This window comes from Bubalus bubalis, chromosome 12 (assembly GCF_019923935.1).
Source record: "Bubalus bubalis isolate 160015118507 breed Murrah chromosome 12, NDDB_SH_1, whole genome shotgun sequence".
Classification (NCBI taxonomy): Eukaryota; Metazoa; Chordata; class Mammalia; order Artiodactyla; family Bovidae; genus Bubalus; species Bubalus bubalis.
The window spans coordinates 84,720,281-84,747,703 of record NC_059168.1 but is presented as its reverse complement, the minus strand read 5'-3'; the positions used below and the strand labels follow the sequence as shown (position 1 = coordinate 84,747,703).

At 43.8% G+C, this 27,423-nt stretch overlaps 2 long non-coding RNA genes across 3 annotated transcripts in view; one reads left to right on the top strand and one right to left on the bottom strand.

Moving 5' to 3' along the window:
- Positions 1 to 21,885, bottom strand: LOC123328617. The gene is made up of 3 exons (XR_006543569.1): positions 21,632 to 21,885; positions 3,793 to 3,846; positions 1 to 3,364 (listed from the first exon to the last, which is right to left on the bottom strand). It is a non-coding gene; the product is annotated as an uncharacterized LOC123328617 (long non-coding RNA).
- LOC102401061 overlaps positions 21,303 to 27,423 on the top strand; it is a 21,819-nt gene continuing 15,698 nt past the window's right edge. For both annotated transcript variants that reach the window (XR_006543567.2, XR_003102384.3), the window contains exons 1-2: positions 21,303 to 21,434; positions 24,320 to 24,463. This is a non-coding gene — a long non-coding RNA (uncharacterized LOC102401061). The remainder of the gene's footprint in view (positions 21,435 to 24,319; positions 24,464 to 27,423) is intronic.

Genomic DNA, 27,423 nt, shown 5'->3' with positions numbered 1-27,423 from the left:
GGAAACAGCAACCCACTCCAGGATTCTTGCCTGGGAAATCCCATGGACAGAGGAGCCTGGTGGGCTACAGTTCATGGGGTCGCAGAGTCAGATATGACTTAGCAACTAAACAACAACAAAGGAATGATCCAAAGCATCCATTTAAGGGCTGCTGTCAAGGTCACAGGTGATGTAGAGTCAGAGGACAGTATGTGGCCCACCATGGAGGCAGTCCCATGCCTTCATACAATACACGACACACAGTGTGAGCAGGACAAAGCACCAATGCCAATTTCAGAGACATATCAGCAGCTTATGGCTAAAAGATCTCCATCCAAATGCTGCCTGAGCTCCGCTCATTATAGAACAGTCAATTTCACCGCCTTCTACAGCAGCACTACTTTCCCAAGGAGATTATTCTTCAATTGATTTCACAGTCCTCCCTGGTATATAACCCTCCTGGCAGTGACAGCAAGCAAGCTCTTATAAAGACAATGGACATTGCCATCAAATGAAACTGTATTATTTGTATCCAAAGGTGAAATAAACACTATTTTGAGTAGTGAAAAAAATGAAGCCCCCAGAAGAAAACTACAGTCAGCTGGAACTATAGCCTTTAATTTTCTGGAAAGGTGAGAAGCATTCTTTAAAATGAAACACTAAATAGTTACTATCATCCATATGAGCATAGTCCCTCAGGCAAAGTCCCCAAGACAAAGATGTGCGTGTTTATTATTTACGACAGAAAACATCAGAGCTTGTGGTTGACACCTCTTTTCTTCTCTTAGTTTACTCTTGCTGATAGATATCTTAAAAATTGTCATGGTATTTCCTGGGTGTAGGGGACACTGGAGTGAGTGAGTGAGTGATACTCACTTAGTCGTGTCCAACTCTTAGCGACTCCATGGACTGTAGCCTGCCAGGCTCCTGTCCATGGAATTCTCCAGGCAAGAATACTGGAGTGGATTGCCAATTACTTCTTCAGGGGAGAGGACACTGGGGTATGCTATTAATATATATATATATATATGTATGTATATACACTGGCCTCAGAGGGAAGAAAGCTTTTCCAGCAGAGACTGGTTCACTCTCCTTAAGGGTTTATGATTTGGACAATAGATTATAACAACAGCAGGTCTGTACATTTGCAGGGACCAGCAATTTGGACTTTGATGGTGTTGAGTATTGTGTGCGTGAGTTAGTCTCTCAGTCGTGTCTGACTCCCCAACCCAGTGGACTACAGTCCACCAGGCTCCTCTGTCCATGGAATTCTCCTGAATACTAGAGTGGGTTGCCATTTCCTTCTCCAGATGTTGGTTATTATTGATCATATATTTCATAAATGTTTTTTCTAAATTGAGTTGCTCATGTCTCCTCATTATCTGTTCTGTGAGCTCCCAAAGGGTGGGGGCTATGTCTTATTTTATTTTTCAGCATCTTTTTTTTCTTTTTTCCTTCCTTTTAATCTTCTCAGCAAACCAATGGATAGGTGCTGATACTGTCCCCATTTTACAGATGAAGAAATTCAAGCTCTCGAGGCAGTCAGCTAGTAAGTGGAATACACTGTACCAGGTCTCCTTGACTGCCAACCTCTGAATTTTTATTGGTTCTTCTGCTGAGAATATTCTTTCTCTGTACATCTACCCAGTTGCTATTTCTTATCCTCCAGGACACAATTCCAAAGATACTTCTTCAGAAGTGGAGGATGTGGACCTGGATCAACCTGCTAAGGCAAAGTCAAGTTTCTCCTTCCAAGTTGTTCAGTCACTCAGTCGTGTCTGACTCTTTGCGACCCCACAGACTGCAGCACACCATGCTTCCCCATCCTTCACCATCTCCTGGAGCTTGCTCAAACTCCTTTTCATTGAATCGGTGATGCCATCCAACCATCTTGTCCTCTGTCCTCCCCTTCTCCTCCTGCCTTAATTTCCTGGTCTCATCTGTATGCAGTATCACCTTATTCATTTGGGGGTTTATCTCCCATCACGGGAATCAAATCTCTATCTGCAGGAAGACTCCATCTCATTTGTTGCTAACCCAGGTGCCTCGATCAGGTGAGATACACTACGAGGGTCTGATAAATCCTCAAAGATTGACCACCTCTGTTTGCGGCTCCAGGAGATCTCTTTTCTTCTTGCAGCAAGATTTTTGTCTCCTGGGCTTCAAGGATCCATGTGGTATAAAGGGACCTGAAGAGGTTGCAAAGTGAAAGCCTCAGCTTCTTTGACACAGAGGAAACTGGCTCTGATTTTCTCATCCTCCGAAGATGAAAATTACAACTTTGCTCAAGAACGTGTCCTATTGTCTAACTGCCGTGCCAGGAAATTCTTCTGCAGATCTGACCTAAATTTGTCCAGCTGTGGCTGAAGCTGACTTTGTCCTGGGTGGTCCTCAGTGGGGGCAGCTGATGAAAGAGCTCTTTGTGTCAAGTGACACATCAGCCCCCTCAGACCCTGAGAAGGAGGATGGGCTTAATGCACAGTTACAGCCTAATGGAGGTATCCAGCTCCAGGGAGGCAGCCAGAAGGCTGTCGATGAGGTCCCAGAGGCAATCTGGGGAGAGGTGGACTTGGCTCCAGCTCTCTGCCTACACGCTGGGTGACCTGGGCTAAGTTATTAACCTCCAGGAGATTCCTTTGGTCCTTAGTAACATGCATCTTAACACCTACCTGACAGGTATGTGAGATGACGGGGGGAGTGGTCGGTTGTTTCTTCATTTATTTAAAAGAGGCTACTAACTCATACCTGGAGAAGGGCATGGCAACCCACTCCAGTAGTCTTGCCTGGAGAATTCCATGGACAGAGGAGCCTGGTGGGCTACCGTCCATGGGGTTGCAAAGAGTCGGACACGACTGAAGCACTAACTCATAAGGGCGATGAGTCCAGAAAAAAAAACCCAAAAACCTCTCCAAGCTCGCTGAGCAAATTAAAGGTCCTGTTCAGAACATCTCTGTCTTCAAAGTCACGACATTATTTTTGTGATTCTCCCTCACCCCTCATACAGGTTTCAAGCTCCCTTTGGCATTTTCAAAACAATAAGAGGAGAGGGTTTTGTTAAATAGAGGGAGGACTTTAAAGCAAGATCACTGTCAAGCCACTGGCAGCTGCGCCCAGGACTGCAGGCTCTGGGGCTACCTGGCTGACACCTGTCGGGCTCCTTCCATCTCCCAACAGACCCAGAGCTCCACTAGCTGAACTTGCCTCAAGTCCTCTCGTCCCCATGGCTCCATGGAAACTGACAGCGTGGGAGCTAATGATGCAAAGGATCCAAATGGGCAAGGCTTCAGCTGTGGGCTGTCTTGGCCTCCATTGTGGGTTTATGCAGTCATTTCAGATCCTTCCAGCAGCTAAGCACCCTCAGCTATGACTGGCATTGTCACTGTTTCTGTCAAAAATACACACATTTTTCAACATTTCTCCCTACAGGCAACAGACACAGAATAAATCCTTAGTGCCAGAAGGCACCTTAGCATGTCATACAGATGGGGAATCTGAGGCAGGGAGTGATCGGCTCCTTGATTTTATGACAGGGTGGGGCCAGATCCCAGATCCCCGATGTCCAGCTCTGAATCCTCCCCACAACACTGCACTCAGGCCACTAGATGAATCTGACTCAGCAAATCTCAAAGGACTATTGTACTTCCCTGCTTCCCTTTAGTTTGGAATCACGGAATTCTTGAACTGTTGGATTCTAGCCCTTGGTGTGGCATTTTCCTAAAGGCTCATTTATTACCTGTTGCTAATACCCTGTGTTTTAAGAGTGCGGGCTCTAGGGACCATTGGCAGGGTTTGTAATCTGGTCATAACACTTACCTGCTGTGTGTCCTTAGGTGAACTACTTCATCTTTTCTGCCCCAATGTCCTCATCTACAAAATAGTGATAATAACCATAATTGCCCTCATAAAGTTGATGTATTAGATGAGTTACTAGACATTCAATGGTTAGAATGCCCAGCTTTAGTAAGTACTGAGTAAATGTTAACTACTGTTTCTAGTCTATAGATAAGGAAACTGAGATGTCCAGAGGCAATGTCAGAAGGTGAATTAATGAAAATGCAGAAATTAGCATCAGGCTTTCCAATTCCGGCTGCCATGCCTTTTCCTCCATACCAAATAAATTGAAAGAATCACAAACCAACTGTCAAGGAGAGAAATGGTTTACACTCTTTTGTGCCCAATTTCACTGTTGTGCAGCAGGAGAACTAACACCCAGAAAGAAGTACTCCTGGCTGTTCACTCTGAACTTAAGCACTTTCCAGAAGTGGCACCTGGAATTTTGTGTTTTGAATATTCATTCTCACAAAGCCAAATCAAAGCAGATTCATAGAAAGATGTTTGAGAGTCACTGGATTAGAGTATTCCACCCTGGCTTAGAATACTCGGTTGACTAGATTTGTATCTCTAGACTAGAAATATATAAATGGTCTTATTTTTACCTCTTTAATACATATATTTGTTTACAAATTATATACTCCCAACTACTGCACTCAAAATGTCCTGTTCATTATTGAACTGAAACAAAAAAAGAGTAAAAATGTCTAAAAGGAGGGGGTACAAGATCAACATAAGTGAAAGTTCCAATATCATCGTTCCATTAATAATGGGTCATCTTGAGCATCGCCTGGCTGAGCGTGGCCTGTTTTTCCAGACTACAGCTCTACAAACAAGATATTGCTTGTTACGAGGCCCCAAGGAGCACATAATCAAACCCCTGCTTCCCAGTCTCCTGACCTATTCCATCATTTCCAAATGCGCGGTTGTGAAGGAGAACCTGCCATGTTACCCTCATTGTTCTGGCTTCTCCAACTGAAGGAATCACCAGACTGGTCACTGGGACCCAGTGTGACTTGGGGAAGCTCTGCAAACCCCCCACTCCCTGTCCCTTCCCCCAGGGAGCAGCACTAATCTAATTGGTCACGCATTGAGTCACATCTGCAAGTGGGTGGGTCACTGTGCCTGCAAAGGTCAGACACATGGGCGTGGTTCTTCCTGCTTTGTCCACATCTAGCTAGAGGGGAAACTGACCTCAGGACAGACCAACCCTATGCCCTTGGCCCTTCTTTCTTTAATTCCAGATATTCAGACTTACCTTTTGAGATTTAAAGGTGTTTATCTTCAGCCAGAGTTAACTTGAGCTCTGACTAGAGCTGTACCCAGCAGAGCGGACCCTGCACCTTGACAGTAATACTTGGCTGTGCCCCCTGGGTAGCTGACTCAGGGAGACTTTGCTTCCAGTCCCACCATCAGTCCTTCCCTTTGCATCATCCAGAAGGATCTCTGCTACTGCGTATTCTATATCCACCGCAGAACAGCCCGATTCCAGTAACATTTTCCTAGTATACTTTTTGCCAGGCATCTTAAGTTCCAGACTCGGCTAGTACAAATTCTGCTGGCTTTGAGTCAGATAATGTGGGTTTCACCACTGAATGCTTGGGTGACCCTGGGTAAGTCAATTGATCTAACTGGGTCAATGTTCTCATCTGTGAAATGAAGATGCTAATAACCTCCCTGCCTACCTCATTTGACTGGTATGTGAGATGAATGTGTAAATGTGTTTTGTAAATAATCCCTTCCAAATGAAAGGGATATGAGGCCACCAATGGGTGGCGGGGGTAGAGGGGGGGTGCAAAATAACACCACGACTTTTGTTTTTAATGCAATGCAATCTGAAACTCTGGGCTTTTTCTCTTTAAACAAAATCCTTGTTGGAATGAACATATTAAGAAAATTTGGTAAAGACTTTGAGAGAGAGGGAAATTTGATATAAGGAGCAATCATGCACTCTTCATTTTGTGGTAAACATATTCTGAACTCCTATTTGATGTCACACATGCTCTGCGAAGTACTGGAGGAAGAAAGGGGAGTGAGACAAGGTTCTGGCCCTCAGTGAGCTCACAATCTAACAGGAGAAAGAGAGAGATAACTGTGAAATCCCAGTCCAGTATGCTAATTTCTGTGATGGAGTGTGAACCCAGAGCTGGTGAGAGTAAACAGCAAGACCACCAAACTTTGCCTGTGATGAGCGAGGACTCACCTGAAATAGACGCTGACACACACAGAGGAGTAAGCCGAACTAAAGGTGGGGAGGGGAGAGTCTGAATAGACGGCAGGGCAGTGTGAATTTGAGATAAGAGAAGGTGTTGCACCTCTCAGGGGTCCTGCATGGCCATAGCACCCTCTGCACGTGGAGTGTCCAGAGGGAGGTTAAGAGGGATGTGGAGCAGTGGAAGATTGAACCTGAGAAGGGACATGCTATTGATCTGTGTTCTAGAAAGACTATTCTGGAGATTTCTTAAATTAATGATATACTGGTCTAAGATCAAGGCAAGGTTTCCCAAATTATGAGATTCATTCAGGGAGAACGTGCTAAATTCAGATTCCTGGACTCCGTGTCTTCTAACCTGAGTCAAAAGATGCATCTTTTGGACATGCTTACAGGTGATTCAGGTGAAGCTGCTATCAACTGAAGTTGACTTCATGGTGGTCCCTGAAATGATATGTCTGTATCCTGAACCCCTGGCCCACAAATGTTGCCTTATTTGAAGAAAGGATCATTGCACCTCATCCTGCATTATATGGGTGGGCCCTAAATGCAGCTACATATATCCTGAAAGAGAGAAGATCAGGAGGATGTGATGTAGCCTTGACAGCAGGGATTGGAGTGATATAGCACAAGGCAAGGACCTCCTGGGCCACCTGCAACAAGGACTGTGTCCCCTCAAGCATTCCTACAGCCTAAGGTCCTGCCAGCTCCCTGATCTTACACTCTGGCCTCTGGAGTTCTGAGCAAATTCATTTCCAGTCTTTTAAAACACTCAGCTTGTGGGCATTTGTTCCAGTAGCCCTGGGAAACTGATATTTCAACTAGTATCAATTTCGTTTTCTTAGTTTCATGAAGGAGGGAAAAATATGGCCCAGACTGGGAAAAAACCTAATAAACTGTTAGAGTTTGTTGAGAAAGAACATAGCAAACTATATCACTATAACAGAACTTCAGTCTGAGCTACGGTGCAAGCCTGACCTAGGCTGAGCTTTATGTTGTTTCAGTTTTGGCCTCATAGCATGCAGAATCTTCCCCGACCAGGGATCGAACCCTTGCCCTCTGCACTGGGAATGCAGAGTGTTAACCACTGGACCACCAGGGAAGTCCAAGGCTAAGCTTTGAACAGAGCACTCCTCTCCCTTCCCCTCCATCCTGCGCCTCAGTCCTATGTGTCCTGCTTTTTGTCTTTGGGCCCGAATGTGGCTATGCGGGTGGACAACCTTAAACCCAAACCAACCTATTTTGGTCTTGCTGGAAGCCACACTCACCAATGTTCAGGGGGAATCTCCCAGTTACTGTATGAAAACAGACCTCGGGGACACAGTGGGATGACTGGGCAGCTTCATCAGTGCTGGGACCTGGGACCATCGAAGGTGCAGAACAGGTCAGAAACCAGGTCACTGAGTCACTGGGGATCTTTTGGACAATCATCAAGGACTTTCTTATTTGAGAAAAAATGTCCTAAATGCGCTGTGTGTGTGTGTGTGTTTGTATCACTGTGTTTCTGCTTCTGTGTGTAGTTCTCTGTGTGTGTACCTGGGTATGTGTATGTGTTTGTGTCTCTGTGTGTGTGTGTGTGTGTGTGTTTGCCTCCCTGTATCCATGTGTCATTTGAGCTCAGTCCCTTCCTGGGAGCCATATGTTTCAGAAGCACCTTTCATGATGCTAAAGACATTTCCTGAGCACCTAGTATAGCTCTGTTGAAGGCAGAGAAGACACAGAAGTAAATTACACTCCATATCTTCCCTGAAAAATGTTCACATTTCTCTAGTGGGAAGAGACACAATGCCATGTAAACATGGAGGAAAGTGACTCTGGATCCAGCCAAACCTCCATTCAGGCTCTGCCTTTCTACGGAGGGATTATTAGCACACTTCCTAAGCCCTGGAAGCTTTAGATATGTAAAATGAAAATAATAATAAGGAGATCAGCCCTGGGTTTTCTTTGGAAGGGATGATGCTAAAGCTGAAACTCCAGTACTTTGGCCACCTCATGCGAAGAGTTGACTCATTGGAAAAGACTCTGATGCTGGGAGGGATTGGGGGCAGGAAGAGAAGGGGACGACAGAGGATGAGATGGCTGGATGCCATTACTGACCCGATGGACTTGAGTCTGAGTGAACTCCGGGAGTTGGTGATGGACAGGGAGGCCTGGTGTGCTACGATTCATGGAGTCCCAAAGAGTCGGACACGACTGAGCGACTGAACTGAACTGAACTTGGTTAAGGTCATTGAAAGAATGTCACGAGTCAATATAGAGCCTGTGAGGTGGTGTCTGCTACATCCTGCTGCTGCTGCTACTCTGTGTGACCCCATAGACGGCAGCCCGCTAGGCTCCCCTGTCCTTGGCATTCTCCAGGCAAGAACACTGGAGTGGGTTGCCATTTCCTTCTCCAATGCATGAAAGGGAAAAGGGAAAGTGACACGACTCTTAGCGACTCCATGGACTGCAGCCTACTAGAGTCCTCCGTCCATGGGATTTTCCAGGCAAGAGTACTGGAGTGGGTTGCCAGTGCCTTCTTCTCATAAAAGCACAGTGAACACAAATTAAGCAGTTGAAGAATTAAGGTATTACTCCTCATCTCAGGAAGGAGCCATTACACTGAAGAAAAGTTCCTAAAAACTGATTTTTATCTTGTTTAGGGTTAAAGCATGAATAGAAGAATAAATGAAGCATATTAAAAAAAATTTAAACCCAGCTTTTAAATAACACTCCCCTGGTGAATTCCACATGTCTTACTTTTTGCTTAAAAAAAAAATACCATATTATCACATTTCTGAATGACACAGATTACTCATCACACACATGGGTTATGTTGTGGTACCATTGGTGGAGGGGGTTTCAGCCATTTGATACTTGTGAAGCATCCCTGACTACACAGCTCTTACACAGGCCACATCTCCTCTAATTTGATCATAATATTCCTCTTTAGCCCTTTTAACCAGGGCTCAAAAAGTGTTTTATTTTGTCTAATCTTAATCCACATAACAGTATCAGGAAGCAAGTTCCATCGTCCTCATTTTAAGGAATAGAAATCCACCGAAAGAGATGAAAGTAACTCAACCAAGTATCCACAGCTAAGAAATGGTAGATCGAAGCTCAGTCTATTGACTCAAAATCCAATCTCTCCACACCAAAGCCTCTTCCATTTATGTTCATCTGTTTATTCACTGAGCAAATATTTATTGGATCCAGCTGTGGGGACCAAGCTAGATGCTGATGCTTACCTTTTGTGGTCTTCTTGCATCTTTTACGCTTTTTAGTCCTCATTTTACCTCCTGTGATTTAGCAGATTGTCTCCTCTTTCAGATTCCTGACCTTGAACCCTGGAGGCACACCATCTTGCTCTTCAACAGCATCTCCTATAACTAGGTTTCCAGTTGCCACCCAATCCTGGTACCTTTTCTCTGAATAATCTACTCTTCAAGCTCCTGCAGAGCACAGCGCTCAGGTTCACATGCGCTCATCCACAGTCTTGGTGACCAATACAGACCCAAGCAACCTGTTGCTGCCTCAGTCTGGGGCAATGATCCTTCACTCAGACCAAGAAGACGCCAGGAAGATGGATTTTTAGTCTAAAGTGGCCTTCTTCTCCTGTCTCCAGTTACCTCCCTGACACTCATGGGGCCCCACAGGGAGAATGAGGCATATCAAAACGGAGGAGACTCATCAGATGTGAAATTCATTCCCAGCTTCGGAACCCACAGACCTCTGAATGTTTTTTCTATCAGCTCAGCGCACTGAGTTGCAGATTCCACAGTCTACCATATTATTAGAACTTTCTCCAAACATTTCAGTAAATCTCAATGGACCGCTCTTCTGAAAAGCCCAAATGCTCATGGCAGAGGTGTTTAATCATGGCACTCCATGTTTTTAAATGAGGCGAGTGAAAGTAAGTATTCCATAATTCATGGTGTGCACCCTTTCAGAAAACTTTTTTATTAAGAATTTGATGAATAGTCTAATCATACTGCATATACAGATGACTCAGAATAGAAGATACATGGCAGGAAAAAAAGTTCAGAATATTTTCAGAGGCCTTTTCCCCATCTAGAATGAGATGGCCTGGGACTCAGATTGAAAGGCAGGCTGTGGACACTCATTTATTGCCCTCAGGGAGAAGAGTGTTTAGAAACCTGAATGGGTCTGTTCAGCTAGTTACTTTCCTAGTGTAAGAGAGGCTGGCACATCACAGGGGGTAAGCGGTCCAGTCCCGGAGGGGCTCCAGGCTCTGCCACTCTGAGCTCACCCAAAGGGTTGAGTTTAACTGCACCTCAGTTTCTAATCTTACAGTTGTGAGGATTAAGTCAGACAATACCTGCAGAATTCCATCTTCATGTCAATTACTCCATAAATGGCAGCTGCTTGTAGGTTCAACATTAACTGAATTATCTAGGCAGAAAATCACTTTTCACTTTTAAAGAAAAATAGGCCACTCTAGATCTACTCCAGAGAAACAAAAGAAAAAGCTACACAACAAGAAAATGTAGGATAATCGAACAGACACTGAACTGGGAACCAGAAGACCTGGGAGTTGCCAGATGTAGCAAATTCCTATGTGATTCAGAGATAATCATTAACTTTCTCCTGGATGCCATTTTCTTCACCAGAAAATGTTGCAGCCGGAATCCATTATGTCTACTCGGTCTTCCAATGAGATACCAAAGAACTGCTTTAAGGGACATTTCTTGCACACGCCTGGAGCCCAGATTTTGCACCAAGTTGTAGTTTGTTTCTATGACTACCTCGTCCAGTCACTGACTCTTCGTTCAAAGTCCAAACAAAACTTTAAAAATATCATTCAACAAAAGATTTAACTAGATACAGAATCTAGGTCCATCTTGAACCTGAGCAATCAAGGAGAGATTAGTTTTCCAGATGACAGTTTGTTCTCTACTATAAGCAAGTTCTTCCTGTACAGATCATCCCTGACATTGGCCATCGCTTTGCAACTAACAAAGCGGCTCAGACGGTAAAGCGTCTGCCTGCAGTGCAGGAGACCCAGGTTCAATCCCTAGGTTGGGAAGATCCCCTGGAGAAGGAATTGGCAACCCACTCCAGTACTCTTGCCTGGAAAATTCCATGGACTGAGGAGCCTGGTAGGCTACAGTCCACGGGGCCGCAGAGAGTCGGACACGACTGAGTGACTTAACTTTCTAACTTTGCAACTAACAAAATGCTGCCATACACATATGGTGTCCATGGTCAGGGTGTCCATGGTCGCACTGCTGATAGAGATTAGACCAGGATGGAACCCACGCCCTCCAGGAGACAAAACTTTTCTTCTTTCCATGCTATTTAGTGCCTGCTGATGACACGGCCCTAGCAATATCATAACACCATCCATGTTTTGATGGCATGAATTGAGAAGAGGCACACAAGCTTGCACTCAATGTCTATTATTTAATAAGCGACAATAACGATTTGTCTTTGAAGGGAATAACTTCATTTTACTTTCCCAGCACTTGGGTGACACTTCCAGAATTTTAATGAACAAATAAAAGATAAAAATCAATTCCTTAATTTGGGAGTGGAAGTCCAGAGAGAGAAAGCCACGTGACCAGAGTCGCTCTGGCAGTACTGTCAGGCCAGGATTCATTTCCAGATGCCTCACTGTGAGGACGATGTTTAACCAAATCTCTTTTTTAAAGTTTTCTTCAGTTACATTAAGTGGCATGAAATGTATCTTGTATAAGGACCCGGACAGTTTTAGATTATTAAATTTTATAATATAAATAAAATATGTGTGGCAGAAGCTCAAAATCACTGTATTTGTATTCTGGGAAGAAGTCAGTGGAGTATGACAGAAAACTGAGTTTGCATAAGCTGGAAAGTTTCCTATGTTTGTGCTGTGCTGTGATGCTGGGTCCACGGTGGAACGTGTGGCATTCCCTACTGTGCTCACTAGCTCATCTCTCTTCTAGGCTGTAGGCTCATCTCCATATGTTTTTGTTTCCTTCAGCATAACTGCTCCTCTTGTGCAGTTGTCCCCTTCATGGTGAGACCTCAGAGGTCACTCACTATAGTGTGATGTTAAGACAAGGGCATCTTGTGCAAACTGGACAGATGCAAGAGTGGGCACAAGCCACTAACTCTGTGTGATGTTTGCCACGCCTGCTTCTCATCCCAGCTCAGGAGGCTGGCCCTGAGAATTTTAACAGCATGGGGAAATAAGATGTGTCCTGGTAGCAGCTAGAGAGAGGGCTTCCCTGGTGGCTCAGGGGTAAAGAATCCACCTGCCAAAGCAGGAGATGCAGGCTTGATCCCTGGACTAGGAAGTTCCCCAGAGAAAGAAATAGCAACCCATTCCAGTATTCTTGCCTGCAAAATCCCATGGGCAAAGGAGCCTGGCAGGCTACAGCCCATGGGGTCACAAAGAGTCAGATGTGACTTAGTGATTGATCGAGTGAATGAGCATCTAGAGAAGGAATGCCGGCTGCTGCATCTCCCAGAGGAACAGCAGAATGAAAGAAGAGGGAATATTTTTGTGACACCTGGAATTCACCCCAAAGGGAGGCTGAAATATTTGGGGACCGAGGTGAAAGAGGAAATGAAATTGACCAGTTTCGCTTAGCCTGAGTATCTATCTGGTCCAGAAATAATGACAACATTCCAGAGATGAATTTGTCCCCAGAGACCTGTTTAATACCTTCATTTCCTTTGCCGAGGGAAGAAAAAGGAAATACCTAAGGTCACCTGGTGAATCTGTGGCAGTTAGGTCCAGTCCCATTTTCTGAGTGCTCATAACTGATTCAAATCTGCCAAAATGAAGCCAATAACAGGCTATCAGGTCTTCAGAATGAAGTATTTAATGCATTATAGAGTTAAGCTTTCTATTTCCTTCTATCTTTAACAAAATTGGCAAATTGCAGTCGCATATATGGACTTGTGGGCTTCCCTGCTGGCTCAGTGGTAAAGAATCTGCCTACAACGCAGGAGACCAAGGCTCGATCCCTGGGTGGGAAAGGGCCTCTGGAGGAGGGCATGGCAACCCACTCCAGTATTCTTGCCTGGAGAATTCCATGGACAGAGGAGCCTGGAGGGTTACAGTCCAAAGGGTTGCAGAGTCAGACACAACTGAAGCAACTAAGCAGCAGCAGCATGTGGACATGCATGCATGGTCTACCATGTTGATTTAAAAAGTAAAAATAATAATAATCAACTAGAACCTACTGTATAACACAGGAAACTTTGCTCAATGTATGTGGAAGCCTAGATGAGAGGCAGTTTGAGGGAGAATGAATACATGAATATGTATGGTTGAGTCCTTTTGCTGTCCATGTGAAGCTATCATAACACTGTTAATTGGCTATATGCCAACACAAAACAAAAAATTTAACAAAAAAAAGAAAAGAGGGTGACAGTATACACAAGCCATATGAAGCCCCATACCTGTTTGTCTACTCCATTCTATGCCATCCTCTATCTTCCTCTCCTCCTTTTCCCAATTACACTCCCTAAATGGCTTTCCTGATTTAATGATGCTACCCCATTTCTCTTATTTTGAACCTTGATGTCTACCAACAGTGATTCTGTTAGTTTAATTTTTTTAATCCAGACCCCAAAAACTCCAGAACCTACTCACTGAAGAGAATCAACAACCCTGATCTGGGCAGGACTACATTAAACTGGAGTCATTACAAGCCATTTTACTGACTCAAAGACTCATAAAAGAGAATCACAGCAGTAACCAGGAAATTCAGACTCTGGCTCCACCGCTTTCTTTGGTAAACCTTCTATCTTGATCTATGTTTTCTTCATCTGTTAAAGGAGGCAGGGAAACTTGAATTCTGGCTTCAATATTGGATGAATTTATGAATTGGAGGAGATCAGACAGGTAAAGAACGGCTTTTCTGAATTAATGATGTCTCCTGTCAAACACATCACAAAGAAATTAACTCCCTGAGGGAGAATTATTCAGCTAAGCAAATGCTGTGTAAATATGAGAAATGGCATTGATTTTCTTAATGTCACAAACTGTAAGCTAATTTATAAAAAAAAAAAAAAGAAAAGAAAAAATGAATCATCCTTGTTTACTGGGAGTCATTTCTCTTGTGATTTTTTTTTTTTTTCCCCATTCCTCTGAATAGAGTATCCCAGGACTGGAATATTCTGGAGAACTATTGAAGAAGCTCATTCTGCCATTGGAAGAACAGATGAAGGAGAATATTGTCCTGGACTCTCAATCCCATTTGATACCTACTTTTCCAAGCCTACTTTTCCATTGTTTATGCATCCTCTATATCTCAAAATAAGAGATGACACTCTTTTTGTCTGAAATAAACCTGGCCTCTTAACTCTGGATGCCCATCCTGTCATTAAGTACCTACCTCTCTTACTAAATGGGCTCTCTTGGTGGCTCAGATGGTAAAGAATCTGCCTGAAATGCAGGAGATGGTGGTTTGATCCCTGGGTCAGGAAGATCCTTTGGTGAAGGGAATGGCTACCCACTCCAGTATTCTTGCCTGGAGAATCCCATGGACAGAGAAGCCTGGTGGGCCACAGACTTAACACTCAGATTCTCTGCAACCTCATAGACTAGCCTGTCAGGCTCTTCCATCTATGGGATTTCTTAGGCAAGAATACTGGAGTGGGTTGCCATTCCCTTCTCCAGGGGATTTTCACTACCCAGGGATCAAACCAGCATCTCCTATGGTTCCTGTATTGGCAGGCAGATTCTTTACCACTGCCACCTGGGAAGCCCCAAACTTCTTTAATACCTGTGTTTTAATGGATTCCTTTTGAATCCTCCATCCCACTTTGTAAGAAACCCCAGACAATCTCTTCAACCTGCAATAGACCAACTCTCTCCTTTACTCATTTACAAAAACCTATATAAAAAAAGGGGCCTCATTCTTTTGCAACAGGGACCTCCTCCCCCTGCCTTGTATCTGGCTCCTTTCATCTCTTCCCTGGACCCAGCACAACCCTTGGCTCATGATCCAGCCTCCAGACCTGTTGCCGACCACCTCTTCTCCCTTCTCCACAGCACAGTGTGAAATGTAGCTGCCTTGGGTCCCTCCCTGCATAACAGCCCTGGTGTCTCCTCATTGTCTCCCAAAGCCCACACTTCTTGGCCTCCATCATCCGACTGGACGCTACCTAGCAGATTCTTCCTCTGAACGCATGTGCACCTCTGTGAATTGGTACCTACCTTTCCTACTTCAGGGAGGACATGTCTGGGAAGCCTTGTTAGTGGCCCTCATGTGGTTTAATTCCTGATGGGCAGCTTGAGCTCACCTTCCACCAGCATCTTTCCTCGTGGACTGGGGGTGTCCAGAGCGTCCTCAGGAAAGCATAGCTGACTCCAGCAGACCTCTCTAACCTCTCCCTCTACCTCCAACCGCATATCAAAGAAAAGCTGAATAAATGTTTGGAAGAGTCAACTTAGTAAAAGCATCAACTTTCCAAAACTGATCTAGAAGTTTAATATAATTCCTATCAAAATTCCAGCAAAGTTTTTGTAGATATAGACAAACTTACTCTAAAGTTTATATGTAAAAGAATAAGTCCCAAGATAGTTAAAGCAATCTTGAACAAGACCAGTAAAGTGGAGGGATCACTTTTCCCAATTGGCAGGTTTACAATATAGCTATAATAATCAAAGCAGTACAGAATTCATGACACAGATCAATAAAACAGAACGGAGAACCCAGAAATAGACTCACACAAAGAGAATTGACTGATTTTTGACAAGGTATAAAAGGAAGTCAATGAAAGAGGTAGACTTTCCATAAATAAATGGTGCTGAAGCAATTGGACATCCATAGGCAGGAAGCAGATGAATGAGTGAATAAATGAATAAAACTTGATATAATCTAGCTTAAGGGATTGAGCGCCTTGAAAAATAGAAATCACTTCTGATTAATCTCTGGGACCTAGCACAGCATCTGGAACACGCAGACACTCTATGGATAGTGAATGAATGGATGATTTGTCAATGCTTGTGTTAAGTAGCACAGAAGTGGCCCAAGTACGCATTTGAGATGCTTCTCCTGGGGAAGAACCATCTGCACTGAATTTCAGAGCTGTACAGGATTTGTCTTGAGATAAACTCTAAGACAGGCAGTCTGTTCCATGGAAAGAATGCTGACATCAGATACTTTTGGAGAAAGCTCAGATCTGAGTTTGAGCACCAGCTTAGTAAGGTACTCACCAATGCTTTTCACTCTGGAACAGTTATCAACTATCTCTGGACCTCAAATTCTTCATCTATAAAGTGTGAAAGAAAATATTTACCTCAAAGGTTATATAAGGATTCATGTTCATATTAAGCACAAACAGTGCCCAGATATAAAAGACTAAAAAAAATTATCTCTATCCATTCAATGATCTTAAAAAGTGTTAAATCAGAATCTGTCTTTATAAAAGGATGTAAATTGTTGAGAAAAATTAAATAGTAGTAAGTTGAAGTAGTCTTACTTTTGGTTTTAGCTAAACAGTTTTTTCTGGTCTTCCTCAGAAATGCCCCCAGTAAGAATTCTCAATTCATAACCAAAGTCATAGCTATTATCACTTGGATTTCTCTAAATATTTCCTACTCAAGCAATCACAGCCAATAGCCAGTAACACATGGATGAATGACACTTTTCATTTATCCCAAGCCAACTCTGTTTGGAACTGTTTAAACGAAAATAGATTCCTTCTGTTCATGGGGTTCTTGCAGCAAGACTACTGGAGTGGTTTGCCATTTTCTCCTCCAGGGGACCATGTTTTGTCAGAATTCTCCACTATGACCCATCCGTCTTGGGTGGCCCTGTAGGGCATGGCTCATAGCTTCATTGAGTTATGCAAGCCTCTTCACTATGACAAGACAAGACTGTGATCCAGGAAGGGGTAAAGGTTAAGGAACATCCTTGGGTTAACAGCCAAATATGTTAACTAATTTTGCCACAGAGACACTTTGAATTGTGCTGCTAAAGAATCGCTGACATCCAATGGATCATCAAATTGCCAACATCCCTTGGATCATTGGAAAAGCAAGAGAGTTCCAGAAAAACATTTACTTCTGCTTTATTGACTATGCCAAAGCCTTTGACTGTGTGGATCACAACAAACGGTGGAAAATTCTTCAAGAGATGGGAATACCAGACCACCTGACCTGCCTCCTGAGGAATCTGTACACAGGTCAAGAAGCAACAGTTAGAACTGGACACGGAACACACTGGTTCCAAATAGGGAAGGGAGCACATCAAGGCTTTATACAGTCATCCTGCTTATTTAACGTCTATGCACAGTACATCATGTGAAATGTTGGGCTGGATGAAACACAAGCTGGAATCAAGATTGCTGGGAGCAATATCAATAACCTCAGATATGCATAAGGCACCACCCTTATGGCAGAAAGTAAAGAACTAAAGAACCTCTTGATGAAAGTGAAAGAGAAGAGTGAAAAAGCTGGCTTAAAACTCAGCATTCAGAAAAGTAAGATTATGGCATCTGGTCCCATCACTTCATGGCAAATAGATGGGGAAATAATGGAAACAGTGAAAGACTTTATTTTCTTGGGCTCCAAAATCACTACAGATGGTGACTGAAGCCATGAAATTAAAAGCTGCTTACTCCTTGGAAGAAAAGCAGTGACCAACCTAGACAGCATATTAAAAAGCAGAGACATTATTTTGCTAACAAAGGTCCATTCAGTCAAAGTTATGGTTTTTCCAACAGTTGTATACAGCAGTCATGTATGGATGTGAGATTTGGACTATAAAGAAAGCAGAATGCCAAAGAATTGATGCTTTTGAACTGTGGTGTTGGAGAAGACTCTTGACAGTCCCTTGGACTGCAAGGAGATCCAACCCATCAATTCTAAAGGCCATCAACCCTGACTATTCATAGCAAGGACTGATGCTGAAACTGAAGCGCCAATACTTTGGCCACCTGATTCAAAAAACTGACTCATTTGAAAAGACCCTGATGCTGGGAAAGATTGAAGCAGGAGGAGAAGGGGACGACAGAGGATGAAATGGTTGGATAGCGTCACCGACTCGATGGACATGTGTTTGAGTAAACTCCGGGAGTTGGTGATGGACAGGGAAGCCTGGTGAGCTGCAGTCCATGGGGGTGCAAAGAGTTGGACATGACTGAGTGACTGAACTGAACTGAACTGTATTCTCTGAAATTTTTTTTCCCAGTTTTTATTCTTCTTTTTTTTTAATTTTATTTTATTTTTAAACTTTACATAATTGTATTAGTTTTGCCAAACATCAAAATGAATCCGCCACAGGTATACATGTGTTCCCCATCCTGAACCCTCCTCCCCTCTCCCTCCCCATACCATCCCTCTGGGTCGTCCCAGTGCACCAGCCCCAAGCATCCAGTATCGTGCATCGAACCTGGACTGGCAACTTGTTTCATACATGATATTTTACATGTTTCAATGCCATTCTCTCAAATCTTCCCACCCTCTCCCTCTCCCACAGGAGATTCTCTGAATTTTTAACTATTATAAAATTTTCATCTTTGTCTTCCCTTCAAGCCCATGTGTTCAGGGACCAACTTTGCAGCACTGAGTGAAGTCACCTATAGTCCCCAAGAAAACCCGGTAAATCCTAATGTTCAGAGATGAAAGAAGAAAATGAGCCCTGAATTCCTTTGTCATTAAAATTTCTTCCTTGTCGACTGAGTTCCTGTGGATTTGAATGAATTATCTAAGAATCAGTGTTAGCATTTAATTGGAAGACAGAGGAAACCACAAACAGTCTGACAAGAAAGGGCAGACGAAATAGAAATGTCTCTAGGCATTGAAAAGTTTGACAAGCGAGAAGAGTTTGTGATTTGAAAAGCAGCTGGAGAACATGAGTCAGCAGGAGATAACTAAAAAAAGTTAAATAATTAAGCTTACATAATAGCTATCTGATTGACTATCTAGATGTGGTTTTAATTAACACTTCTAACCTCTCTTTGTTGGTAACTATATATTATCCAATCTAAAAGAGGAGAACTTTCATTATTACCAAAAATCATTCATCTACAGAGTGTTGGGGGATTTATTTCCAAATTTAGCAAAGGAGCTACTGTCCTTCCAACTCCCTTCCCTCTCTCCTCCTCTCCACACAAACTCCCTTACAATTAGTTCTCTGAGTGGAAATTGAGGACTTGGCTCCTCCTTTCATCATTTTCTGTAGGTAAAGTGAAAGTCTTAGTCTATTAGTCCTGTCTGACTCTTTGCGACCTCATGGACCGTAACTTGCAAGGCTCCTCTGTCCATGGGATTCTCCAGGTAATGGGTTGCCATCCCTTCTCCAGGGGATCTTTCCCACCCAGAGATCAATCCAGGTCTCCTGCCCCGCAGACAGATTCTTTACCATCTGAGTCACCAGGGAAACCTTTCTATGTGTAAATTGGGATGTAATGATACGAAGAACTAAATTCTTGAGCAGGTTTACTGGATGGGGGCCCTTTCCTGGACAGAGTAGGGAGTGGAGTCGACAAAGTTTAAGAAGATTTAGTCTTCCCACCTTTGAGGAGTTCTGAGCTATGTTTAAGACAGATCAATAAATAAATGTCCCTGGTGATAAAGAAAGTAAAAGATCTGCAAAGGAGGACAGAAAACTTTCCCAAGTTTGGGGCAGAGTAGTTGGAGAGAAAGGCAAGGAAGAGATACTGGGGCTGGTGCTGAAAACTCAGCCTCTGGGCACCAGTGCTGAATTGAATCTTGTACACAGAGTTTAGGGTGAAGTACAAAAGAATAACTTTATTGCTTTGCCAGGCAAAGCAGATCACAGAGGGGCACAGTGACCCTCAAAACTGCTGCAGTCCTTTAATCTGGTTTCAGATAGTCTCTCTGAAACCAGAGACTGAGTCTTCAGTGCTGTGCACAGACTTTCTCTGATTGTGGGGGGCAGGGGTTTCCCTCTAGTTGTTGTGGGCAGGTTTTCATTATGGTGACTTCTCTTGCTGCAGAACATGGGCTCTAGGGCACAAAGCTTCAGTAGTTGCAGCACACAGGCTCAGTAGTTGTGCCTCATGGGCCCTAGAGCTCGGGCTTAATAGTCATGGTGCTCTGAGGCTTAGTTGCATATGGAATCTTCCCTGACCAGGGATTGAACTCATGTCCCCTGCATTGGCAGGCAGACTCTCAACCTCTGGACCACCAGGGAAATCTAGGTCTCAGTCTTTTGATGAGTTTCTCTGGTTCTTTTAATCTGGCCTTAGATAGTCTGCTCTGAGATGATGAATGCTAATGTCACGCGAGTGTATGTTCCTCGGTTCTTTGTCTCGTCACAACAAAGAACTGGAGCGATGGACATTAAAGCGCTCGGCGCGTCACAGCTGTAGCCGTGTTATAGCTCTTAGGCAAATCAGTATTACAGCTCTATTTTATTTAGAAGATAGCAGGAGAATCCATCCTTGAAGTGTGAGGGCATGCCAACCCGAAGACTCGAAGAGAAGAGAGTGGAGGAGTGCGCGGGGAAGGAGAGAGAGAGAGAGCGCGCGATAGGGCGCAGGTGCAGGTACGAGGTGTGTGGGGGTGGGGGGAGAGAGCGCACGCACGCGGGAGAGAGAAAAAGAGAGAAAGCGCTCTGGCTCCTCCTTTTATATGTTTTTTCCTCCACCTGGGCCTGCCCTATGCAAATTGGGCTTAGCCAGAAGTGCTGTTTGTTCTACCTGAGGTCTTCACTCTGGTCCTTGGACCTTCCTTTGACCTTCCTTGTCTTTTAGCCACCGCCATTTTGGACTCCTTTTCCCTATTCTACTTACCTAACACTAACATCTTCCATTTGTAGAGGATTTTAGTTCTGTAAAGAGTGCAAAGGTATTGTATCGTGTATCCCTTGAGGTAGAACCAGGACTCTCCCCCAAGGCTGCACTTTTGTTTCTTGGCTGCTACCCCATAGTCTCTGCATCCCCTCCCTTCCATAATTAACAACTGTTGAAAGGGCTTGCATACCCAGGAGCCCAATTGGATTAATCTCAGTTTCACGAGTCCTGAGGACCCTGCAGAAAGGGTACCATGCAGCATGAGAGAAGAGCTATAAAGTTATGTTACTCCAAAGCTAAATTCAAATCCTGCCCCAGGATACAATTTTAGTGTACAAACTATGTTAGAAAGGATAGCTGTGAGCAAAAAAAAAAAAAAATGTTAGAGGGAAAATAAAATATAAACCTAAATGATAGTAAAGAGAGAAACTTCTACAGCCATCTGCCTGAAGTGGGAGCAGGGGTGCAGGATATTAACCTTGACTGGGACCTTGAGGGTTGGATAGAATTTTAAAGTGAGAAAAAGTAGAGTTTGGAGGGCAATGATAAAAAAGTTTGGTTTTGCTTAGGCCAGAGTGTGGGAAGAGATAAGCTAAGCCTGAGGGCAGAAGACCTTGAATACTAAGCCAAGGAATTTGTATTTTACTTGTTGAATTTTTACAATGCTGCATCAAGCCTGTACCAGAAGTCAGTACATCCAAATACAAAGGTATGTTTTTATTTTCCTTTTATTTTCCTTATCCAAGGAACCCATAGTAAGATCTTCAGATCTATTGCTGTCTGTTTAAATAGGCAGACATACTTTCTAACCTCTTCCTATACTTTTTCTCAATATAATTGCTAATAGTGACTCCTTTCCGTCTCAAAAATGGGTTGAATGATAAATTACTTGGACATCCTACTTACCTGCTACAATTTGCACTTAGTCCCATCTGGAAATGTAATGGAAATGTAATTCATTAAGTCTTTGGCAGGTGGAAGTTTGCAGCTCTCTCTGCTGTTTTCACTTTGCTTGTGTCGACTTAAAAAGTATTCATAATCTAAAAGTTGAGAGTTGTTTTATTCAGTGGGAATTTTTAGGACTTTAAGCCCTGGAGAAAGCATCTCAAGTGACCCCAAGAGAACTGCTCTGAGGAGGCAAGAGGAGGAGCCAGGTTATATAGAAGTTTTGCAACATAGGGCAGGTAGATTTTTTGTAAATTAAAGAAAACCAGATATCCCAAGTTAAGGAATTTTACACTTTTTTTGTGTGTGTGAAAAAGTGAAAGTGTTAGTTGCCCGGTCATGTCCAACTGTTTGCAACCCCATGGACTGTGTAGCCTGCCAGGCTCCTCTGTCCATGGAATTCTCCAGGCAAGAATACTTGAGTGGATAGCCACCCCAGGGAATCTTCCTGACCCAGGGATCAAGCCTAGGTCACCTGCATTGCAGGCAGATTCTTTACCATCTGAGCCACAAGGGAAGCCTGTGTATGGAAAGATGCAAGAGTCTGAGCTCACTGAAATCGTTCCTTTGATGCGCATCTCAGCTCTCTGAGGCCAGTGTCCTGTTTTCACATCCTGAGCTCCTCAGGACTCACCACTCCCTCGTGGAGGGCTGCAGTAGCTAATGTCTGTTTACTGAAGTGGCAGGAAATAGTCCCATTCCTCACCTGCTTTCAGGTTAGACTGGTTTGTCTTGATGCCGCCCTGCTGCCTTCTCTCCTTCAGGCTTAACGTCTGACCAGCTTTCTTCCTTGGGCTTTAGACCCATTTGTCCTGGAAAAGACTCCTTTGACAGCCAGAGCTTACTCAGTGGACCTCCATCCTAGCTGTGCATTTGGGATTAGATGTCCCAACAGGCAGGCTAAGCACTAACCAGGAGAATTCCACACAAGGAAATTTTTCTAAAAACAATCTGATTTTTGGTGGTTTTTATAAAATATTTATCCCATCAACCCACTCGAATTCGTTAATATTTTACAGCTTCATTTTTGGTTTTGTTTTAATTTCAGATGAGGTCATGATAGCCTTTGCCATGCATAAGGCCTCTAAAAGTCTCCACTTCCCCTTGCTCTAGCCCATCCTCAATGCTCTTGATCCCCTGTATATAGGGTGGGACCTGGACTGGTCCTGGCATTCGGTACTAAATGGGTAAAGCTAGCAAAGATACCAGTGAGGCCAAAGGAATACTAGATCCCCCCTGGGAAGAGTTGGATCTGGGGGGTGTTTGTAAGCTGGCTCAAGGCCAGGAGAGGTGAGCTTTGATAGAGTTGTAAGTAAGGGCTGGTGTTCCACATGGGGAGCAGAATGAAAGCACCACCTGCTTTGGGAATCAGGATTTCTCAGGCAAAGGATTCCATATCCTACCTTGGTCTTACCCTCTCTCCTCCTGCAGGACCCAGATAGAGTCCTGGTCCTCAGCCCACACCTTTCCTGTCTATGAGTCTAAGACCCTTTTGTCTTCTCTTTTTCTTAGAGGACAAGGCCCTTCCACCATAAATACTCAGTACTGTCACCAGCTGTGGTGCCCTTTAACTTTGGTTTTACCTCTTCCAGCATCTCCTCTTTACCAAGGAAGATGAAGGAGAGGAGATATTGTCATTCACCATTTGCTGGTAGTTGTAGCCTCTGTACTGGACACTTTACATCACTACAAATATTTAATTCTTATAACAAATAATGTCTAGAAGGTGATGGCAATGATCTCTTATTTTAGATGAGAAACTGAAACTTCAAGTGTTTTTCAGAAATTGCTCAAAGAATCGATGAGAGTGGGATTCCAATGGCAGCTTTCTAATATAATGTGCTGACTCCTAGTGCTGTTCTGGAAGGTGCTGGAAAGTGCTACTGGAAACAAAAATGTTAAGTCATAATTGATTCCTGCCCCCCCAGGAAATGATAGTCCAGTGAGGCAGGCAAGCACACAGAAATCCACCCCAACTGGAGTAGGGTACCAGGAGAATAGAGCACATAACCTGTCAGAATTCAACTCAAATATCCCATTTCCTGAGAGCCACTCCACAAAGATTCTAATCAAAGAACTATTATGTGTCTTATGCTAAAGTGCTCTATACTCTAATCAGACCACATATTTTAGCAATTTAATGTACTAGTAGAAAATAGTATTAGATGTAACATTAACAGGCTATGTTTTCATTCACTATATATTTATTCAAGGAGTAATCCTTGAATGTGTACTAAATTCTAGCTTCCTCCCTAGGTGTCAAGAATATAAATGCAAATATCATGTGAATCTTGACCTCCAGGGTCTTAGAATTGGTTTAATGACTTTGTAAGAGCACATTGTATAATTCTAACCATCTATAATCCTTTACTGGGGCTTCCCTGGTGACTTGGGGGTAAAGAATCCACCTGCCAATGAAGGAGATGTGTGGTTCGATCCCTGGATTGGGAAGATCCCCCCAAGGAGGAATGGCAACCCATTCCAGTACTCTTGCCTGGAGAATTTCATGGACAGAGGAGCCTGGAGAGCTACAGTCCATGGGGTCACAAAGAGTTGGATAGAACTTAACATCTAAACAACAACAAATCCTGTTTCAGGGGGCTCTGGGCTGCATTTCTTAACTAGCTCATGGAATTCTCACTTTTCCAGGCATGTGGACGGTATGCAGAGAGTTCTCACCAACTGGGAATAACACTCCATTGCTGGATTAATTCAGTGGACACATGAGAATGAAGAAGGTCGGAGGGAATCACCCTGTTGTCTGGAACATAACCACTGATGGGACTTTTCTTGGTATGCATTTGGGTAGGAAAGTGTTAGCAAAAAAATAAGATGATGAATTTCATTTGCTATAACCAGGCTCTCCCTGAACGATGAATCACCCCTTACCACTCTCTCGCTGCTTCCCTTCCTGGCTTATGTGATAGAAGAGAACACAGTTTTCTGTGGAGCTTGCAGGTGGATATCTGCATCTGAATCCCAGTTTTGCTACCAAGCAACAAGTTGCTTTATCTCTGTGAACCTCACTCACCATCTTCATCTATGGAATGGAAGTGATCATAATCCTACAGCAATGCCCTTGCTTGGGACCATTAAAAAGTTAATTAAAGGGCCAGCCACCAATCTTGGACTTCCCTGGTGTTTCAGTGGCTAAGAATCCTCCTGCCAGTGCAGAGGACATAGGTTCTATCAATCCCTGGTCTGGGAAGATTCCACATGCGGTGGAGCAACTAGGCCTGTGCGCCATAACTGCTGAGCCTGCAGCTGCAATTCCTGAAGCCCATGTGCCTAGAATCTGTGCTCCACAACAAGAGAAGTCACCACAATGAGAAGACCTCACACCCCGATGAAAAGTAGCCCCCCGCTCTCCTAAACCCACTCCCAGCAACAAAGACCCAGCACAGCCAAAAATCCGGAAGTGCTAGCCACCAACCTGAATATCACCTTTTCTATACAGGGCACTGGGGTCTTAGGTTACTAAGCACAGTTGAGACAAGCTGCCTTTGAGGCTTCGGTTTCTAAAATTTGGTAGAAAGAGCCTCACCTTGGGGCAATATAGTAGCCTCATTTTTGATTTTCTCTTTGGTGAGCTCTTTGAGGACATGACTAGCCTTTATCTTGTTTACTTTCCATTCTCAGAACATTTCTAGTGCCAACTGATACTCAGTAAATGATTGCTGATTAATAACTATATATTTGGGGGAACCTCAAAGACAGCATGACTTTTTTGTACCAAAAAGCTTATTATTGAATCCACTTTATGTAAGACTCATGTTTCTTCAACTTCTTTCTTTTTTTTTAATTCCAATTTTTTTTTTTTTTTTTATTGAAATGACTATTCTTGCTTGGAGAATCCCATGGACAGAGGAGCTTAGCAGCATACAGTCCATAGGGTCCCAAAGAGTCAGACACAACTGAAGCGACTTAGCACATGTAGTTAATTTACAAAGCTTGTTAGTTTCAGGTCAGTTGGTTCAGTTATACACATAAGGCTCTCTTTGTACAGTCAATATTTTCTCCACAAGAGTCTATTTTTACTTAATTGAAGTTTCTTCCCTATCCCCTTCTTTTAAGCGAAGTTATCAAAAAAAAAAAACAGATGGTTATGTGCATCCATAACCACATACCAACAACGTAAAGCAGTGACGTGACCCTAAGTGGGCAGAGTGGTAACTAGGAATGCAGGTCCTGTTACTTTATCTGGATTCAAGTCCTAACTCTGTAGTTGGGTGACTGGGCAGGTTGATTCACCTCTCTGAGTCTTGGTTTCCTCCTTCTCTATAAAATAGAAATAGCAACACACAAAAAAGGAAATAATATAAATAATTAAAATGGTACCTACCCTTTGGAGGGCAGTTAGGGATGACAGTGTGAAAGTCACTATCCAGCTCACCCAGCAGCATCTGGCCTGTGGCTAGTGCTTTCCAAACTGTTAAAGCGACAGCATCTCCCAAACACAGGAGACAAGACAAGCCACCTCAGTCTCTGAAAGTCTTAGAACCCTGGATCAAGACCTGTCAGGTCATCTGCTTTTGATGGGCACAGGCTGTGCCCAGTAGACACTGCTTGCTGAAACGATGTTCCTGGAGACCTTCAAAGTCAGCATGTCTGAATTTGAACCCATAACTCTTAGAGGCCCTCTCTTGATCATCATCGTCACGTAGGTCACCCATGTCAGGAGCCTGTGAAGCTTCCTGGCCTCCTTCCTCATGCTCTAAGCCACATCATTATCAAGGGCTGTCAAACTGCCCTTTTGATGACATCTAGGACTCAGCACCAGCTTTTAAATCCCTCTGCCTGACAGGCTTCTTAATCCTTCATGTTGGTGGCTGGTCCATCTCCAGACCTCTGATTGGGTACCATCAGAAAGCTGATCCTTCCCACACATAGCCGTGAAAAGAGTCATTCTCACAAACAAATAGGATAATGCCCCACTTTGCAAACCCTTCTTTGACCCCTGCCGGTTCCAGGAAAAAGGTCACACTCCATCCCAGTGTGGGAACCTCCTGGCCTCACCAGCCTGCCTCTTCCCAACCTTTGCTCCAGCCCCCAGAGGACACCGCTGTGCTTATAACTGACTGCACAGTCCTCTGCCTGAATGCCCTTCCTCTTTGGTCTTCCTAACAGAGTCCTGCTTTTTGGTTTGAAGGCTCTTTTGACTCTCACCTGCTCTGTGACTCTTCCCTAGGCCTGAGACTCTGATCCTATCTCTCTTGCCTCTGGTATTTAGGCATATCTTCTTTTGCTACCAAAATTCCCCAAGCTGCAGCCCTTATCACCCAGTATGGTTATTGTGAATGGTCTTTCTGTCTCCCAGGTTACACTGTGAAACACACAGTAATTGCCAGGATGGGAGCACCATTCACCGAAGTCATACCACCCAGAATAGGGTTTAGAACAAAGCAAATCATCAAAAAATACTTAATAAATGAATGAGAATGGTTACTGAATTAATCAAGTGTGAAGGTAAGGAATTAGAGGGCACACAGGAAACAGTCTGCTTGGGATGCTGCTAACCTAGAGGACTGTGGGGGTGGCTCCCCGACTCCCTGAAAGTCCTGGCACAAATGCCACCTTCTTAGCAAGGTGGTCACTGATCACCGAATTTAAACCCTCTCACTCTGTACTCCCCACCCCCTTTCCTCCTGCTTTTCTCTAAAGCCCTTGTCATCATGGAAAAGTGAGAATGAAAGTGTTAGTCGCTCAGTCATGTTCGACTCCTTGGGACTCCTAGCTCACCAGGCTCCTCTGTC